Here is a 20,750-nt window from a genome sequence, read left to right on the forward strand (position 1 = left end):
AACATACATGCATCTAACAATATAGCAGAAATGTATTAAACTACTAATAGACTTACAAGGTAAAGGAGATTAATTTACAATGGTAGTAGAAATTATTAGCAGTTATCTCTCAAAATTATTAAAACAAAGAAAAAAGTCAGAATATGATACTTGAAAATCTAATGAGTATATACACAGACATATAGACATATATTTATACAACTATATGCCCTGCATACTAAATACTCTCAAAATCAGATAAAACTGGCTAGAGAGCTAGTATGGCAGGTAAGGTACTTATATTGTATTTGGCCAATTATATTTTATCAATCTGAGTTCCATCTCTGGGACAAGATATCATCCCCTGAACACAGGTAGGATTGATCCCAGAGAACAGATCCAGGAGTAAGTCCTGAGCATGACTGAGTGTGACTCCAAACCACCTACCCCCAAAAGAGTCACATTTATGGGGTGGTGAGAGGAAACTTTGGAATATTGGTGGAGGCAAACTGATACTTAATGGTAGTATTGGAGTTGGAACATTGCATGCCTGAAACTATATTATTAATAACATTGCAAGTTATGATGTCTATAAAATTTTAATTAAAATAAAAAGTCTAACTACATTTAAAATTTTTAATTTTAAATAAAAATTTAAAAGTTAAAAAATTGGGGCCAGCAGGATAGTGCAGTGGTAGGGCGTTTGCCTTGCACGTGCCAGATTCAGGATGGACCTGATTCTGAGCGCGTAGCCAGGAGTAACTCCTGAGCATCACTGGGTGGGCCCAAAAACAAAACAAAACAAAACAAAAACAACAACAAAACAAATTTTAAGAGTCTCTCTGAAGGATGGATAACAAGTGTGTGTGTGGGGGGCAGCAATATTAGTAAAGTGGGGTAGAGAGGAAAGGTGAAGTTAATAAAATCAAGAGTTGATTTTTAAAGAAAAATATTACTAAAACTAAGATGATCTACAACTCCTCATAAAAAATCTACAAGTAAAATATATATATATATTATAAACAGGAACACTTAGGGGGCCAGAGCAATAGCACAGCGAGGAGGCATTTGCGTTGCTTGCGGCCAACAGAGGATGAACTCCCGTTTGATTCCCAGCATCTTATATCGTCTCCCGAACCTGCCATGAGCTATTTCTTAGCGCAGAGTCAGGAGTAAACTCTGAGCGCGTCCCGGTGTGACCTAAAAATCAAAGCCAAAATAAAATAAAAAAGAAACACTTAGGGACTGGAATGATAGTAGTAGGGAACTTTGCAAGTGGTCTTCTTGGGTTCAATCCCCAGCATCCCATGTGGTCCCCCAAACTCTGCCAGGAGTAATTTATTAGTGCAGAGCCAGGAGTAACACGTGTGCATTATCAGGTGTTAAAACATTATCATGACCACTCCCCCCAAAATAAATTAAAAAGAATAATTATGGCAAGCGGTTAGGCTACACATCTACCGTGAGTCTGACCCAAGTTCAATCACTAACACCACATAGTCCCCCAATCATCATTGGTGCAACACCAAATGTCCGTAGGAAATGTTGGGGTGGCCTGGGCATCCCCAGCATCACAGGACCCGAGCAGCATTGCATATTCTGACTCTTGCATTAAAACAAAGCAAATAATCACCAGTGTGGTCCCTGGGCTATCTGAGCACCACTGGAGCGGTTCCCTAATTTTTTTTTAATAAAGAAATAGATATCTACATACATATCTACAAAAGAATTATAAATTAATTATGGGGCCAGAGAGATAGCACAGCAGTAGGGCGTTTGCCTGGCAGGCAGCAATCCAGGACGGACCTGGGTTCGATGTCCAGCATCCCATATGGTTCCCTGAGCGTGCCAGAAGCAACTTCTGAGCACAGAGTCAGGAGTAACCCCTGAGCGTAGTTGGGTGTGACCCAAACCCAAAAATAAATAAATAAATTGTAAGGCTATTGCAACTAAAAGAGTTTTACTGTATCAGGAACTACAAATAAAACAAAATCTGTTAAAACGTATTTTAGGGGCTGGAGAGATGACATGGAGGTGGGGCATTTGCCTTGCATGGAGAAGGACGGTGGTTCAAATCTCTGCATCCCTTATGGTCCCCCCAGCCTGCCAGGGGTGATTTCTGAGCGTAGAGCAAGGAGTAACCCCTGAGAGCTACTGGGTGTGATCCAAAACCAAAACCAAACAAAACAAAACAAAAAGCCACCAAAAACCAAAAACAAAGCTATTTTAGAAGAAGAAATTTAAAAAACTTATATAACTAGAAATAATAATAGTTTGATAACTGGTTTAACAAAATCTGTTAAAACATGTTTTAGAAGAAGGAATTTTAATTTTTTTATATAACTAGAATGCAATAATTTGAGAGCTGGGTCACTGCATCTTTATTAAGTTCTCAAAGTCAAGTTTTCTCCATCTTTTTATTTCTCCATCCTCAGTGCATTGGGTTCATCCAAAAGAGTAACTCATCATTGCCTCGACACTACAGATACAAGCTCCACATTGTTACATGACTGCATGCATAGGAAAACGCTCTTGCTGTTTCTCATCTTGTTTATAAAGAAGTACCTTTCCCCAAAGCTCTTCATCCTCTCCAATGGCTTTCTGGCTCTCTGTATTGTACACGCTCACATTTAAAATAATCACTGATTAGGAAAAGATGACTGTTCACTCCAAATCTGGATTGCTCTCCACATCCCGTTCCAGGATTGGATAGGCTGTTCTTTGCTAAAGCGAAGACTGAATGGAGACAGTGGAGAAATAAGCGGATGACTTCTGGAGAGGGATCTCTGGTTTTTCCTATTGTTATGACCAATTGTATAACCTTAGCCGTAGTATAAGTTATGATAAAAGTGTCATGCTCAAATTTTCAAATGAAGAAATGTATTAGAATAAAATATTCATTCACTCAAGAAATTATTTAAAGTCTATGAAGTGCAAGGCTCTGTTTAAAAACAGGATTAATAGGACCACCATGACTCCCTACTTCCTCACCCTGCAATTAAAAAAATACATCGTGAGAAGGTGTCAGTAAATTCAACCAAACTTTCATAGATTGCCTAGTTCCTGTGTGATTCAAGTTTTACAAGAGGGGAGTAAAGTTGCTCAATCTACTTATGAAGCCAGTTAAACCTTAATATTATAACCATACATGACCAGTATGAGAAGATATAATTATAGGCCAATTTTACTTATAATTATAGATGCAAAATTTCTAATAAAACCCCATTTAGGATTTAGTTTATGAATGTACAGATGATTTAGCATCAGATAAACCTACAAAGGTGTTTGATTAAGAAATATAGGTGTTTTTTTTTGGGGGGTCACACCCAGCGGTGCTCAGAGGTTACTCCTGGCTGTCTGCTCAGAATAGCTCCTGGCAGGCACAGGGGACCATATGGGACACCGGGATTCGAACCAATCACCTTTGGTCCTGGATCGGCTGCTTGCAAGGCAAACGCCGCTGTGCTATCTCTTCGGGCCCGAAATATAGTTATTTTAATAGATATAAAAACTGTCTATTTATGATTAAAAATTGCTTTCTGATTAGAAAGAAAGCTCTTGCTAGAAAAACCTACAGAAAACATAATATTTAATTTTTATAACAACAAACTTCACATTCATATGAGAACCAGATACATATATTTGTGTATTTCTTGATATTGATAATGTTGAATGCAATTCTGGGAGCTTGGGATACAAAGGCATCACCACAATTTAATGAGCAAATAGTAAATTATTAATAAGTGTTGGAAGAATTGGCTCATAATGTAGAGAAAGGAGGATATGCCTTTTGTTTTTTAAAAAAGAGTTGAAATGCTTTTGAGATGGATTGAAGACTGTATGTGAAGGAGTACAGCTATAAAACTTTTATAAGAAAAATGTAGGCAAATGTTATCTAGAATCAGTAAGAATTTCTTAAAGAGGAAAACAGATGTATTTTACTATTTCAGAATGGGAGGTATTTTCTTATATGGTTGGATTTAGGTTTAATCCTGAGAGTATAGCTTCCAGGCTGACATCTGGGAGCCAATTGTTCCATTGTGTTTTTCACATCCTTCCTATATGGTTCCCAATTCCTGATACAATAGTCCAGCCTGTGAGGAGGACACTACAGACAATGCCTTGGATTGGACAATCTAGCTTGCCTGGAGCCTAGAGTTGGTCTTATGCCAGGAAACTTCAGGGCTAGGGTCTCTTTGTATTTAGGCCAAGGTTATTTCTTTTCATGCCCCTCATATTTTGGTGGGCCTATGCAAAGAACAATTGCCACTCTAACACCGTTTTTACTGTGCTCCTTTGACTCTAATCCTTAAAAAAAAAAAAACACTTAAAATTTGAGGTTAACTTAAGCTAATATGCACGTGCATGGAAATGTAAAAATACTATGCCTCTAATGTTTAAGGAGTTACGTAAGTTTTATGGCTTTAGATTGCCTTTTGTGCTGTTAAGAAATATTATAATGTGTTACAATCTGGGGACTTGAGGGACAAAGTAATTGTACATGGATTCTGTTTTATTTATCTTAATGTTCTTTGGCTGAAAGGTCAAAGTTAGATCAAGGAGACTTCTGAGAATTCTGTTTATGGGTGATTGTCCTTCCACTGTAACTTTACCTTGTCCTCTTTCTTTGCAGCTTTGTTCTCATAATTAAAAATGAAAAATTAAAAAAAAAAGAAAAGGAAAGAAAAGAAAAGAAAAGGAGTCTTTCCCTTAGAGTAGTTACCGCAAATTTCCCATAATACATTCTCCTGCATCTTATTTGTGGGAACTTTGACATATGGCCACACCATGAGGTCCTTGGAAATGTCAAATTTCTGCCAGGAAGCCTTGTTTTCAGTTTATAATGAATGTTAATCACTAATTTTTAGTTAAGAAAGCAGAAAGGGGCATGAGATGAGACATCTCAAATGAGATGAGGACAACAAAAATACCATTAATAGAGTTAATAGATGGGAAATATTTTCTTTTTTGGGGGGGTTGGTTTTTGGGTCACACTCAGCAGCCCTCAGGGGTTACTTCTGACTCTATGCTCAGAAATCGCTCCTGGCAGACTCTCGGGACCATATGGGATGCTGGGATTTGAACCACCATCCTTCTGCATCTAAGGCCTTACTGCTATGCTATCTCTCCGGCCCCGGGAAATATTTTCAACATACATGTCTACTTGATTTGGAAATGCACAGCAAGTCGATGGGGAAAATAGGAGAGGAAAAATTCTATATAAAGTCTGCAAAGGAAATGATAAGGGCTAATAAATCAGGGAGAGCAAACGAGAAACTATGATGACTATTAAGCAGACAAATGTTTAACCTGATTAATCATCGGAGAAGTTTAAACTAAAGTAAGCAATGATACAACTTTAGCTCTCCAGTAAAAAAAAAAAAAAAAAAAAAAGAGGACAATAGAAAACTACAAAATGGGGGAGTAAAGCAGCTTTTATGCACTGTGTGGGGAGTGAAACAAACAAGGCATTTGGGAGGAAATAGGAAAGCATTTAATGAAATGAACAAAATATATCCTCACGTGTACTAAAAATTCTTTCAGAGAAATTCTTGCTTAAGGACACAAATGTGTGCACAAAGATGTTTTTATTCGTTTATAATAACTGTTGGAAATAACTATAAAAGTATAATGTAGATGGAGGGTGTGGTGCTTGAACATATCATGTATGTAACTCTGCTAATAAATTTGTCAATCATGATGCCTAAAATAAAATTAAATTAAAAAAAAAGTATAAGGTAGTGCAATGGTTAAAAAAATCTATAGCATGGAGGTAGGACGTTTGCCTCACATGCAGAAGGATGGTGGTTTGAATCCTGGCATCCCATGTGGTTCCCCCAAGCCTCCCAGGAGTGATTTCTGAGCATAGAGCCAGGAGTAGCCCCTGAGCACTGCCGGTGTGACCCAAAAACAAAAACAAAACAAAACAAAAAAACTATCAAAAACTAGGAATAGAAGCAGAATGTAATATATAGCCACATGTCACCCACATATATTTTTATACATAAAGATGTACCTGTTAGGGCCCGGAAAGATAGCACAGCGGCGTTTGCCTTGCAAGCAGCCGATCCAGGACCAAAGGTGGTTGGTTCGAATCCCGGTGTCCCATATGGTCCCCCGTGCCTGCCAGGAGCTATTTCTGAGCAGACAGCCAGGAGTAACCCCTGAGCATCGCCGGGTGTGGCCCAAAAACAAACAAACAAAAAAATATACCTGTTATAATGCCATGTATTATTTATATATGTGCATACTTTCATTCAAATGTAAATGCCTTCATAAGTGGGCAGAGAACCTGAGTATAGTGCCTAAAAAGAAAAGGGAATTGACTGGAAATGGAAAGCAAAGCAGAACAAAATTAAATTAAAAATATAATTAAAAAATTAAAAATTAAACAATTAAAAAGTAATAAACATGATTAAAAATAATAAACTTGCATACAATCTTGCCCAATATAGGGCAAGGTGTAAGCTTGTACTCAATTTACCTTTCAAGTCACACACACCCAGATTTACAAACCGGTGATTGTAATATTTTTTGAATGAATAGATGACTATTCGCTAACAGAAAATCTTGGAGTCTGATGTGCTACTGCATGGGATTTGTGCAATGATTCATATGAATATTTTCCTCTTTGGGGCTCGCATCATTTGCCTCCAACTGTTTAATCTCATCAAGCAGCGCACTCACAATTTCAAGTTATTTCTTGTGAGGCTATTATCTTTGCTGGGAATCTTTTTGGTTATTGTTTTGTTTTTCATTTGGAATTGTGTTTCGAAAGCATCTCTTTCCCTGCAGGTTTTGAGCCATCTGTGATAAAAGAGGTACTTAAGATTGCAATAACAACAAAAACAGATTAACTAAAGGTTTGCCTTTCATGTAGGGAATATTTCTGCTCAACTTTCCGCCTATGCACTACAAAGAGTCCTTATTTTTGTTTCAGTCGATTGAAAATGAGGCCCAATCCTAGATGAAATACATTTGTTCTCTTTTCAACTGTTTCCAAGTGTGGAAATCTCTTCCCTTAGATATCCCCATGACTTCACTCACGTGTGTGCTCAGATGTCATTTTTTGGAAAGGGCTTTCACCATTTGAAACTGCATCTCCATTACTCCCTCGTGCCTTCGTTCTGCTTCTTCTTTTTTTTTTTTTTCAAGGCCTTGTTATTACATCCTATTATTTGTTTGCCCATCTATTTTGCCTCTCGTGCTAGAATGTGAGCTCCATGAGAAGGAAGATCTGCTCTCCTTCCTTCACTGCTCTGTCCCCACATTAGGAAAGTGCCTGGTAGCATGAAAGCGCTCACTACACACGCATGACTGCAGAGGGGGAGATTTTCTGGAGAGTGCAGTACAAACCCATCACACTCCTATTCAGTTCTGATATTACTTGTGGTGTACCCAATAAGCATTTTTCTTTTTGGCTGTTCGTCTTTCTATCCTGTCTTTATAAATGTACTCATCCAATATTTATCGAGCTCCTACTATTTATCTGGCACAGTGCTTGGGGCTGGGAGACTCTATCCAATAGACCAGGCCTCATCATTCTTGTTTGCTTTCAAGAATGACAATCACTTTACATTTCTAAAACTTGCAAGCATTTATTAAAAGTTTGCTCCATGCCAAGCATAGAGCGAATCTCATTTACATCCATTATCTTTTTCAAACCTCACAATAATCCCATGAAGTTGACGTTATCAGAGTATCTCAAAATTTCTTTCCCATAAGCATGCGGTTTATGTGCAATGAATAGAACAACAGAATTAACTTGTCACAGCTGGATAGAGATTTCCAGAGCATGGCACACAGGGCACAGCTAATAGGTGCAAAACCCTTGCTAAGCCCTTACTCCTCCCCCATCCCTGTTCACTGAGTCTATACTGCTCTTTTTATGCTAAGCATACCTTTGTCCTCAACAGATTTGACTAGTGACTATATTTTACCTCAAGGTTTCTTTCATTCTTTTTTTTTCTTAAAAAAAAAAAAAACAAAACAAAACCAACAACAACCTTTTTATGGAGGCACTAGAATTTATTGTACTGTTAATTATTCTTTTCATGGACTCATCATTCCATACCAAGGTTTCTATCCAGAAGATACATAGACATACAGGACTATGAGTGGTTTTAGACAATTTTGCTTGAGATATCAAGCATGGTTATAAATAACATTTTTTTCTACTGCCAACTCTGTACTAACCTTCCATGAAAGAGGGTTATTGAGACATCCTAAAATTTTCACATCATTTTAGAGACAAAGAGATTTATAGAGAGGTTAAGAAACTTTCACAAGGGTTCAAGAAATAGTACAGGACTTAAGGCACTTGTCTTGCATGTGGCTGGCCCTAGTTCTATTTCTAGTAGCACATAATCTCCCAAACATTGCCAGGTACTCTTCTGGAGAAGAAGAGATAGCACAGCAGTAAGGCGTTTGCCTTAGATGCAGAAGGATGGTGGTTCAAATCCCGGCATCCCATATGGTCCCCAGAGCCTGCCAGGAGCGATTTGAGCATAGAGCCAGGAGTAACCCTTGAGCGCTGCTGGGTGTGACCCAAAAAACAAAACAAAAAAAAAATGAAGAAGAAGAAGAAAAGGAGAAGGAAAAGAGAAGAGGAGGAAGAAAAGAGGAAGGGAAAAAGAAGGAAATAACAAAGAAGAGGAGGAGAAACAGGAGGAGGAGAAAGAGGAGAAAGGAGAAGGGGAGAACGAAACTTGCTCAAGTTTTATTTAGGACTCCTACTTAGGCTAACCTCCCAAGTTCTACTTTTTTTTTGTTTTGTTTTGTTTTTTTGTTTTTGGGTCACACCTGGTGGCCCTTAGGGGTTACTCCTGGCTCTATGCTCAGAAATCGCTCCTGGCAGGTTCAGGAAACCATATGGGATGCTGGGATTCGAACCACTGACTTTCTGCATGCAAGGCAAACGCCTTACCATCATGCTATCTCTCCAGCCCCCATCCAAGTTCCACTTTTATTACTGAACCAGGCTTTCATCCTTGAAGACTCTGCCTCTGTGGGCAGGGTCACATGACCTTAGAAGACAGGAATTCTGGATTTCAGCCCTCTGTGTCCCTTCCTTTACTGAATAACTGTGGGCTGCTGGCCTTTCCCCTCTCTGCCCTTTAGAGTCTTTGCAAAATGAGAGGGGAAAGTTGAACATTTTCTGCAGTTAAAAGAAAGATCCATGGGGCCGGAGAGATAGCACAGCGGTGTTTGCCTTGCAAGCAGCCGATCCAGGACCTAAGGTGGTTGGTTCGAATCCCGGTGTCCCATATGGTCCCCCGTGCCTGCCAGGAACTATTTCTGAGCAGACAGCCAGGAGTAACCCCTGAGCATCGCTGGGTGTGGCCCCCAAACCAAAAAATAAATAAATAAAAGAAAGATCCTTTTTTATTTTAAGTGGATTTGAATCTAGAAATCTAGTATGTCATATGTGACACAGGTGGAAATGGAGCTGCTTTTATGGAATTGAGAATTGTAGTTTTTGGGCTTGGTCTACCTGTGGGAAGTCACAAACAGACTTTGGGGAATGATAGTTTTTTTCAGAATCACATGCTGAATTATGTGTTCATGAGTGCATTACCCATTGTCACAAAAGGGTTTTGTGATCTGATTAGAGTGGTGATGATAGTGATGGTATCAATTAAAGCCAACATGCTAAAGCTCTTTATACACATTGCCTCGATTCATTTTTTTTTTTTTTTTTTTTTGGTTTTTGGGTCACACACGGGAGTGCTCAGGGATTACTCCTGGCTGTCTGCTCAGAAATAGCTCCTGGCAGGCACGGGGGACCATATGGGACACCGGGATTCGAACCAACCACCTTTGGTCCTGGATCGGCTGCTTGCAAGGCAAACGCCGCTGTGCTATCTCTCCGGGCCCCCCTCGATTCATTCTTAACCAACATGATGAATAATGAGGAATCTCTTATTTTGTTTTATTTTATCTTATTTTATTGTGTTTAGTTTGGGGGAGGAATGAGTTTCTGCCACACCCTACAGTACTAGGGCTTACTTTTGGCTCTATGCCTAATAATCCCTCCTGGTGGGGCTTAGGGATGAGGCATCAGGGATCAAACTAAGGTTGACTGTGTGCAAGGTGGGTGCCTTAACCCCTACACTATCTCTCTGGTCCTGGAATCTCTATTTAGAGATGAAAAAAGAAGCACAAAATCAATTTGATCCTTTGCTGAAGCAAATGTTTCAGCATGCCATTTAGTTTTTAGTTTTTGGGCCACACCCGTTGACTCTTCTGGGGCCACTCTTGGCTCTGCACTCAGAAATTGCTCCTGGCAGACTTCAGGTATTATATGGGATGCTGGATATCGAACCCAGGTCCATCTCAGGTTGGCCGTGTGCAAGGCAAAAATGCCCTACTGCTTTGCTATTGCTTGCTCCAGTACCTTAGCATGCTTTTTTATAAGGACAGCTGAACTCTTTGTCAAGTTATACCTTTCATTTTGTTTTATTTTTAACTTCGGGGGTTCACACTTGGTGGGGCAAGTTTCAGCTTGTTGGGGGTTTCTGGGGCCACGAAAAAATATGGCTTCTGGCATGCAAAGCACATGCTCAGTCATCTCCTGAGCCCTGCTCGGTTAAGTTTTATATACTTGAAGAATGTTGTATGACCTCCTGTGGGATATTGTTTTCCATTAACTATAATGTTCTGCACTAAAGTGGGGGCACTTTTCAAGCAGGTTTTGTCCAGAACACAACTCATATAGCTCTGGTTTGCCCTGGGCAGTCCCATTTGGTCTCTTCCTGAGTGCTCTCTCCTACTGCTTGCACTCTGCACACCTCCCCTTGTAGGACCTAAGAAACCTCAGACCATTTCTGAAAGCTGTCACAGTCTCTCTCTATCTCATTTTCTCTCTCTCTATCTTGTTCTCTCTCTCTTACTAACATGCACACACACACACACACACACAAATGCATGCCTCTATTACAAAAGGGTCACAGAAGGAGGAGAGCAAGTTTCCATTCTCTGGCTGACTCCTCTGTCCTGGGCAAGCCTTTGGAGAGAAGGTCGGTATAAAAGGAGAAGCCCAGCTACAGAGAGGGAGGAAAGGATATTTACCCTGCTCCACCACAAGCTTTATTTTCCTGTTGGCTAAGTTTTCAACTTGGAAAGAACCAGAGAAAGGGAATGCTGCCCCATTTTTCAGAGAAGGAAATTAAGGTTTGGAGAGATTAGGAAACAGCTGCAAGGTGGGCTGGAAACTGAAGTGTGTTCTTCACATGAAGTCATGAGAATATTTTCCTACTTGATCTACAAGTTTTATTCTCTTGCCTTTCACATTATGATCTACAGCCCACTTGTATTCTGTAGGTGGGGAATAATAAGAGAGACATTTTATTCCACAGAAATACTCAATTTTTTCAAAATCATTGATCAAAAATATCCTCTCTCTTCCTTCCCTTTGGTTATGAATCTAATCTCCAAAGAAGAGAGGGTCTGTTTTGAGCACTTTATTCTGCTCTTTGTCTATTGTCATGGCCACAGTTTCTGTAGTCTCAGTGAAAGGAGATCTCAAATGATCCTGATGTGCCTTGAAGAAAGCATTTTTCACCTTCTCTTTCCTAAGATCCTATAGCTTGGCCTGGTTGGGTCTCTACTGCATCATTGAACCCTGCCCACTTGATAGTCATTCTCTCTCCACTTTGTCCTCTTCTGCTATCTTATTCCACACAAACACTGAACAATACTTGATGTTTCTCATATGTTTATTTTATGTGTTTTCCAAGACATACACTGGGGGTGGTCTTATTCCCATGAGGGATAGAACCTCATCCCCATGATGCAACAAGTCATGGTTGGCCAGACATGGTTTATTGGAGATGTGGCTGAGTGAAGGGATGCATGAATGCATGTGTGGATGAATAAATGACTAGGAGGGTTTGGAGCAGGGAGATCATATTCTAAGTTTGGAATGATCCCTCTAGCTATGAATGGCAGAGCAAACATGGTGAGATTAATGTAGGCTGTTGGGCAAACTGCTAGGCTAAGGTTAATATGTGGTAGAGGGGCTGGAGCAATAGCACAGTGGTAGGGTGTTTGCCATGCATACAGCCAACACAGGACAGACCCCAGTTTAATTCCCGGGATCCCATATGGTCCCCTGAGCCTGCCAGGAGCAATTTCTGAGTGCAGAGTCAGGAGTAACCCCTGAGTGCCACCAAGTGTGTCCCCCCCTCCAAAAAAAAAACCTATAAAAATGTGGCCAGGTAGAGATGACAGTCTCCTTGATTAGGGGGCCATGATGGGCATGGAGAAGAGGGAAGCAAGAACATGATACCAATGGGATGAGGGGACAAAGCTCTCCTGAGTTTGGACATGACCAGCTAGTTGGTTGTATATTATTTATAGTAACTGTAATTTCTGGATGCACAGACAAAGTGAAAATTTCAAACCCATGAGGATGATGTTGGGACTACAGGAGCATTTAAAAGACCTCATTAAAGACTAGGGACCCCATGAAGCCCCTCCTCCATCTACTCTGGGGGAGCAGGTGAGCTTGTCTTGGGTAGATGGGGGTAGTGCACCTGCTGTGCAGTGGGCGGCTGGGCAGAGACCATGTCAACAGTTTCAGCTACGCAGGCGGTTCAGACTTCCTGGCATGTACACAAGTGAGGTTCCCCTAGGACCCTGGAAGAAATATCATCCAATAACCAGCAAATACCCTCAGCTTCCCAGAGACATAGCATTGCCAGTGAGTGACCTTGGTTGTAATGACATTCTGAGGAATATACAAGCAAGCACAAAGCCATTTGGAGGAGACTTTCCAACCCAGGGGCTGTGGCCTGTTGGCTTCAAAGGACAGAACGATTGGTCTTGCTTGCCTGGCAGCAGTTAGATTCTGCACTCAGTGCCTTAAGATAATGTAGGTGGACATTTGCAAAAAATAAAAATAAGTAAATAGATAAATAAATAAATAAACATTCAGCCAAAACCCTGGTTTCTATTCTGGGGACTCTTAAGGTATAATAAGAGACCCATTCTCCATCCCAAATTCAGGTGCCAAAGCTGTATAGATGAATACATAATTACAACAGCACAAAGGCTAAACTCAACTCATCTTCAAGGCAGTCTGATCTTAAGTGGCCCTAAATTTGGTATGGTTTGGTAGTTCAGGCTAGCGGTGGTGCCTTCATGATACAGGCTCTATGACTGGACTTACTCTTCTTCCTTCTTCCCTCCCTCCCTCCCTCCCTCCCTCCCTCCCTCCCTCCCTCCCTCCCTCCCTCCCTCCCTCCCTCCCTCCCTCCCTCCCTTCCTTCCTTCCTTCCTTCCTTCCTTCCTTCCTTCCTTCCTTCCTTCCTTCCTTCCTTCCTTCCTTCCTTCCCTCCCTCCCTCCCTCCTTTCTTTTTCTCCTCCTCCTCTCCCTCTTCCTCCTCTTCCTCGTGTTCCTCTTTCTCATTATTATCATTATGGGCCACACTCAGCGGTGTTCAGGGCTTATTCCTACCTCTGTATGTTCAGGGATTATTCCTGGCATGACTAAGGGACTCATATGTGGTGCTGGGATCAAACTCAGGTCTGCTACGATCAAGGCAGGGGTCTAAAACCTTGTTCTATCTCTGACCCTAGTTTGGCTACTTCTTAAACCCTAATCCCCAGGGGCTTGCTACCTCTCCCAGATTAGGAGTATTATAGAATATATTAGGTTCACCCAGAGAGAATCTGAGCTCCTTGTTGTGTGCCACGCACAGGATGGCAGGGCTTTGTTCTGTTTGTGCATTGTGTTTGTCTGATCTCTACCTAAATTAATGCTTTGCATTTCTTGCGGTGGAGGAGGCATTGGACTCTGTATGGTTCAAAGCTGCATCCTTTTCTGCTTGGGCACATTTGAGAACTGAGTCCCTGATTTACTGTGGGCTGCATCATCTGTACATGGAGCACACTGACCTAGGATTTCTGTAGAAGAGGGTTAAGGACCTCTCTAAGATACAAGCCTGGAGCCGAGCAGCCTCTCGGCACCAGCTGACAAACTATGTCTACTGCTCACAGCCATGCTGGTCGATCCAGGAGCAAACTGCCGGTTCCCCGTGCAATTGCGCCATCTTGTGCCCGCACCTGGCATACCAGCGGCATGCGTGGTCCCAGAAATTCCTGGATGATCTCTGCTGCTCTCTTCAGAACTTTGCTCCTGGATGCCAGCTGGTCCTGCTTGTTCTTCTGGCCACCACTGTCATCTCCCTCACTCCATTCATGCTCACAGACACCTACCGAGAACTGAATGTGGAGTTTCTCAGAGAAGCTGCAGGTGCATAAACAACTCTGTTGGATCAAGAGTGCAAAAAATCCAGTCTAGGGATGTAGGGAAAGCACCTACTCTCTGAGTGGGAAACCCCTTTAGAACAGAAATGTGCAGAACTGGATTTGCTTGCATGTAAAATAAATCCCCAGGGTTGTGAAATCATCACACACGCGTATTTTCACCCCCAGACAAATGAGTCTGAAGAAGCAGATTGGCAGCGAAGAATTAATAAACCAAGCCAGTCAAGAGAGAGTCATGAGGTCAGTCTGTACCTCATGGTCTATCCTTGTGTCAAAGCCAGACTGCTTTCTTTATTAAGCCAATACCAATTCACCAGGAGGGGGAAGGTCAAATGATCCAGGTGGGGCTTTTACATATTAAAGGGCTAGGTGAAAAGGAAAAAAGAAATTGGGAGAATGCCTTTGTTTTGGGTTGATAGCTGGGTGACATCTTATTCTTTTTTTTTTTTTTATGGGCCACACCCGGCGGTGCTCAGGGGTTACTCCTGGCTGTCTGCTCAGAAATAGCTCCTGGCAGGCACGGGGGACCATATGGGACACCGGGATTCGAATTAACCACCTTAGGTCCTGGATCGGCTACTTGCAAGGCAAACACTGCTGTGCTATCTCTCTGGGCCCGACATCTTATTCTTTTAAGGTTGACATATGAACCCAGCCTTGTTTATTAGGAAAGACTTTAGAATGCATGTGTCTGCAGTGGTGCTCTGAAATCTACCCAGGGCTTGGCGCTGCCAGTCAGTGGACAACATGTTCTCAATCATCATCTATGGTGATAGAGATTCTATTCATAGTCACCAAGGTAACATGGCTGGAACACCCAAGCTCCCAGCCTTGAGCCATGAACCCAGAAACAACCACATTTACCCATATGGCTTTTCTGGGGACTTTCAGATTTAGGGTGCATTTAGGGTGCAACCCTTTATGCAGTGGTGTGTCCCCCAGCTGGTGGAAAGCAGAGGGGCTCAAGTGGCAGAGTCAAGCCCATATCTGAGCTACCCCAGGGCCCCTGCTCTGTTTATTTATAGATATAAGGACGACCCAGGTGGGGCCATCTTCCCCACCTATTAGGGAGCATGAGCATTTAAACAAAATGCTCAATTAATGGGAGATTCTCTCAGAAACCAGTTGGTGTTTAGTGTGTCATGTTTAGAAACCCATAAAGAGATGAGCAGCCAGGAGCTGTGACTTTGAACAATAGTTGCCACTAATATCACCACTCTGGGTTTTAAGCAGTTGTTTTCAGCCTTCTGAGCCCATTTTTCTGCCCTACCCCACCCCCCCAAAGAGGACAGAAACAGACCTCTATCCGGGGTTAGGTAGGAGGATATGATATTGCTTTGTCAAGTGTGCTGCTTACTTCTATCTCTCCCTGAACACCAGATAAATGGCAGCTCTCACCAATTGCTTCTCCTCTAAATGACATTTGTCCTGCTGCACACCCACCCATCCAGTCACACCTCTATACATCCATCATTCAGTAGAAAGCATCTGTTGGGGCTAGAGAGACAACTCAATGGCCCTGAGCATAGGCTTTGCATATAAGGGATTTGATCCCCATCCCCACATGCTCTACTTCCTTTGTAAAATCACCCCATGTGCCTTATCTCCAACCCCAGTTGAATGAGTCTGAATCAGGGTGGCATATAAAATGATTCAAACCAGACTGAGGGTGAAACATGGATAGTCTGGCAGTCTTCTACCTCAAATAGATAGCCAGCTGCCTGTCAGAATTGCCATTTTTATTGAGTACAGAGACCACCCCTGGGTGGGGCCATAAGGACAGATAGCTCAGGCTATCCTGAGCCAGTCCCACCTAGGCTTACAAGTAAGACAATCTCTGTTTTGGAGTAAATCTCTGTTTTGGAGTTGTAAACAAACATTCAAAGGAACCAGAGATGATCTTTGTTTTAGGTAAAATAAGGTGTAACCTAACTAACACCTTCGAGTACTGCTCAGAATGTGCACTCACTCCCACAGTACCTTCTCCCCATTAAAATTCACAGGCATCTACTAGGCCTGGGGGAATGTCTCAGGGATGAAAGTAGTTGCCTTGCAAGTGTGAGGCCATGAATCAAACCCTGTCTCCACCCATATGTGCCAACTATCATGCCTACAGCTCTGCTGTCTGGGACTCTATGTTAAGAGGGAGTCTCTAGCACTTAGCCAGCTGTGTACCAGTACTGTAACTTGATTGTGTGACCCCCCTAGTCATCAGAATGACAGCAACAAAATGGAGGAGGGGAGATTGTTAATAGACACTTTGACATAAACCCATGCTTCATGCTGGAGATACAAACATAAATTCCATGAAATAAAATATACAACTTTGTGCACAAAGTAACACAAAGAATTATCTGCATTCAGTAAGGGCCTACCAGCTGTGCTGATCCTTCCTTAAATGGTCACTCCAAGACCAGGAGCCAGGACCACTGGTGCCTGGGTCTCACCCGGTGCTCCCTCTGTCTCCCAGGACCCAGATGTCAGCTGTGTGTACCAAGACAGGTGGGAAGGAACGGCCTTTTCTCTGGAGCCCCAAGGAAGGACAGTTCCACTACAAGTGCAGAGAGTGGAAAGGGGGCAGCCAGGGACTGCGTGGAGGCCAGAGGAAGCCTGGTGTCCTATGGGGACCAGTGTTTTAGGTGCAAAGATGAGTAATGGCCACATCTAGGGGCTGCACACCACTGTGTGGGGAGATGGCTTTCAGTGTTGGGAGAGTCACTGAAAAGGGCTGGATTGAGCAGGATTCTGTAGTGTGAGATGGTGAGGAGAAAGCTGTTAGGAGGAACTTGTTAGCCTGTCATGGAACCAGAAGTGCAGTCTGAAATGATTGTGAAGGAGCAGCCATCAGGGAAGGTGGTGGATAGAGAGAGCCAGTAAGGCAGGCAGGCAAGGTACCCAAGAAACATAGAACTAGGGTTGGGAGAGAAGAGGGTGTTTTTGTTTTGACTGTTGTTTAGGTCAAAGTGTTGTTTCAGGTCTCTGTATGCAAAACCAATAGCTTAGTACAAACTTAGCATCACCCCTTACCTTACAGATAAGAAAACTGAGGTTCAGCAGTGTTAAGAGCATACAATTGAGGAAGAGCTGACTGGGGGATTTTAGCTTTCCTCTGCATAGTTTCAAGGGAAAGCTGAGGAGGATTTTTAGAGTCTGGAGCCTAACTGTCTATGTGTTAGGGCTGGACACTCAAAAACACAGGAAAGTGCACACCCTCACCCTATTGTCTTTGCTGGACTTCAGTGTCTCTTACAGTCCACAGCTCCTACCTGGGCCAGAGCTCTATGACCCACAAGGGGAAGCATTCATGGCCCTTGTGGTTTGATCCAGTTCCTCTCACTGAGCCCCACAGAGAGATAGGAGGTGCAGAGCTCACCTCATCACTCTGGGCATGAATGAGAAGCAGTGGAGGGACAGGAGAGTGTGTCGTAACCCTCAGAAGTGAGCTGAGTCAGGAGCCCCCAAAAATGTGGCAAACAAGTACTTCAGCAAGTGTTAGGACATCAGAGAAAAGCATTGCCTCCTGGGAGGAGTGTATTCAGCTTCCCTGTCCTTGTGGACCATGAAAGGATCAGTGTTTTCACTCACCAGAAGGCAGGAAGGCACCACCATACCACCTCTGTTACTCTTCCTCTTCCCACCTGTCTCCTCTGTTGACAGTGTCCAGGGGACATAGGAGGAGTGTGGTAGGGACCCTGCTTCCCTGGAATTGCTGCTGGGGTTCAAAGGGAGATAGAAGGATCCTGATTCCATAACCCACTCCATCTCTGACATGGTCTCTACTCCAGGTTCTGTCATCTTTGAACAGAGCATGTTCTTTAGCAGGTGCTTGGTGTTTTTCCTAGAATGACAGGATGTGAGTCTAAGAACTTTGGACAGAGGAACTAATTGGGGGTATCCAGGAACCAATGGCCCTGGAACGACAGTATGTGAATCTAAGAACTTTGGATAGAGGAACTGACTGGGATGTCCAGGAACCAGTGTCCCTGGCACTCTGCTGGACGGGTGAAGGTAGAAGCTGCCGGGGACTTGGGCTCTGTGCCCTGTGAGTTGGCAAGAAATCAGGTTTCCTAGGCAGTGGCGCTCTGGCCACTAGAGAGCGCTGTTTTCCTACTGTTCTGGTGGAGCAACCCTCCCTTGGCGGAGGTGGCCCTGAACAGACTCTGTAGACTCATACATACAGGCCACTCACAAGTCGGTGAGATTTGTGCCAGAGCACACACAGAACATTACAATGCCGTGGAAGCTGACTCCAGAACTGGTGTTTGCAGCTCATCCTTCAGAATCTTCATTTCAACTGCTGTAAGAAGGGGGTCTTACTGTCTGCCATAGGGACCTGTGGCAAGAAGGGCTATGATAGGAGAGTGAAGGTCCTTTCTCTGCTCCAGGGCAAGTTTCTATAGTTACTGCCCTCAAAGAAGCTGTCACCAGTGTTACCTGGTGCATGCAGGCGTGCGTGCTTGTGTGTGTGTGTGTGTGTGTGTGTGTGTGTGTGTGTGTGTGTGGTTCTTCCAAGCAGTGTTAGGGGCCAGGGGTATCCCTCTGGGGGATATTTGGTTGGGTGCTGCCTAAGCCCAGCAGTGCTGAGGATATTGTAGTGATGCTCTGGGGAGTAGGCAAGTGCTAGTAATTAAACTAGGGCCTACGCCTGCTTCTCCTCCTTCCCCAGCCCTTTAAACCAATTCCAGAAAGGGATAGGTCCTCAGGGAAAGGACACAGTGAACTCAGGACATACCTCCCTTTTCATCTATTTAGGCAAATTGAAGTCTAGATCACTGTCACCTTCCACTCTATAGTTGGCACATCTCCGACCTGGTGAGGGGACTGGCTGGCTGAGGTCACTAAGTGTCCTTAGTAGAATCCAAGCCTGGTTCTGTCTGCTCCACAGACTTGCATCAACCACCATATGTCCATCATACTAAGCTGGAGGTGTCAGGTGTTGCCTAAAATTCTCCAGTGGAGGCTCAAATGAATGTCCTTTGTCAGGTTCTCGGGGGATGTATGTACCCCTCCTAACTCCCTATTCATCAAATAGACTATCCTGGAGGTGAGAGCATATTTCAGTGGGCTCTGGGGCTCCCTGAGTTGTCTTTTCCCTGGGAAGCTTAACAGGCATGGACCTGCGAAGTGGGAAGCTTCTGCATCTCCCCAAATACTCAGGCTATGTCAGGGCAGGTGTGTGGCTGGAACTCACGCTATGGTACATCTCCAGGCTCCCCTCAATGTGTGGGGTACAGGGTATTGACTGTGGTGGCAGAGCATGCCTCTCAATGAGAGAAAGATCATGTAGTTTGGATTGTTATCCAATAAGTAGCTTGAAGTGCCCATTCTAGGTTGCAGGCTGGATACTACATTCCAATGAAGCCCATTTCCATACAATCCTATCATTATTCCCACTGTACAGATGAGGAAACCAAGGTTCAGAGTCAAGTCTCTGGTTGTAGATAAAAAGAAGTGTAGCTTTCTCTGCATGATCTCTATTCCCTTTCTCTCTTCCCTTACACTCATTGTAGTGTGCAGGTTGCAGTCCAGTGAACTCCAGAAACTTCCAGTCTGAGGGTCCTGGGAATTATGGAAAGCTAGAATCCCAGGCTAAAAGAGCCTTTAGGACCAGGGCAGCAGGTCTCTCAGTCAGAGAAGAAGGGGCGAGGGGAGAGGATCAGATCTGCCCAAGTTTGCCCAAGGTCAGGAGACAGGTTAGGACTAGGAACTGCATGTTCACCTGGGTTCCTGCCAATACATTTTGCTAAGTCATTTTCTGCCTGGACTATGGTTCACTGAGAAATACAGACAAGGAGAGGTGGGATGGGACAGAGGAGGGGGCTGAGACGGTCCTGCCCTTGCCTCTAAAAGCTCTACTGGGGAGTTGATTGTCTCCGTCTGCTGTCAGGCCCTGGGCAAAGAATGCCCGTGGAAAGCAAATATTATGAGAGTAAATGTGTCAACATAGAGTTGGCAGCAGCTTCAGTGTCGGAAACAAGCCGAGGTCTCTCTTAGACAGACCCGCCCCCAATGCTGCCTCTTACCAGCTGCTGGGGTAAGAGAAGCTGCTGTGAGTTGAGTTTTCAGAGAGAATGGGGGAGCAGCTGGCTCAGGGGCACAGGAGGACACTTACAGAGGCAGATGGAAGGCCAGTTGACCATTTCTGAGCACCCAGGACATCATAGAGATTCTCATTTATCTTTCCAGTTGCCCTAAGGATAGATATTGTCCTCGTTTTGTAGAAGAGTTTGCTGAGGCTCAGAGATGTTCAATCATCTACACACAGTCACAGAAAGCAGTGGAACTGGGACTGGTTCTCTGGTCTGGTTACTTTCACATGTCTCGAAATCTATGCTACTGGCCTCCCTCACCACAATCCTTAGGAATACATCTCCAAAGGAACATATCCTGGTTTTGTTCCTTATCTACTGAATTGAAACTTGGGGTGAGCCTGGAGCGTTAATGGGAAAGAGTAGGTGGGGTGGGGAGAGGGAGTCTATACCACTAAGACTTGATAGTAA

Source organism: Suncus etruscus, chromosome 6 (assembly GCF_024139225.1).
Source record: "Suncus etruscus isolate mSunEtr1 chromosome 6, mSunEtr1.pri.cur, whole genome shotgun sequence".
NCBI lineage: Eukaryota > Metazoa > Chordata > Mammalia > Eulipotyphla > Soricidae > Suncus > Suncus etruscus.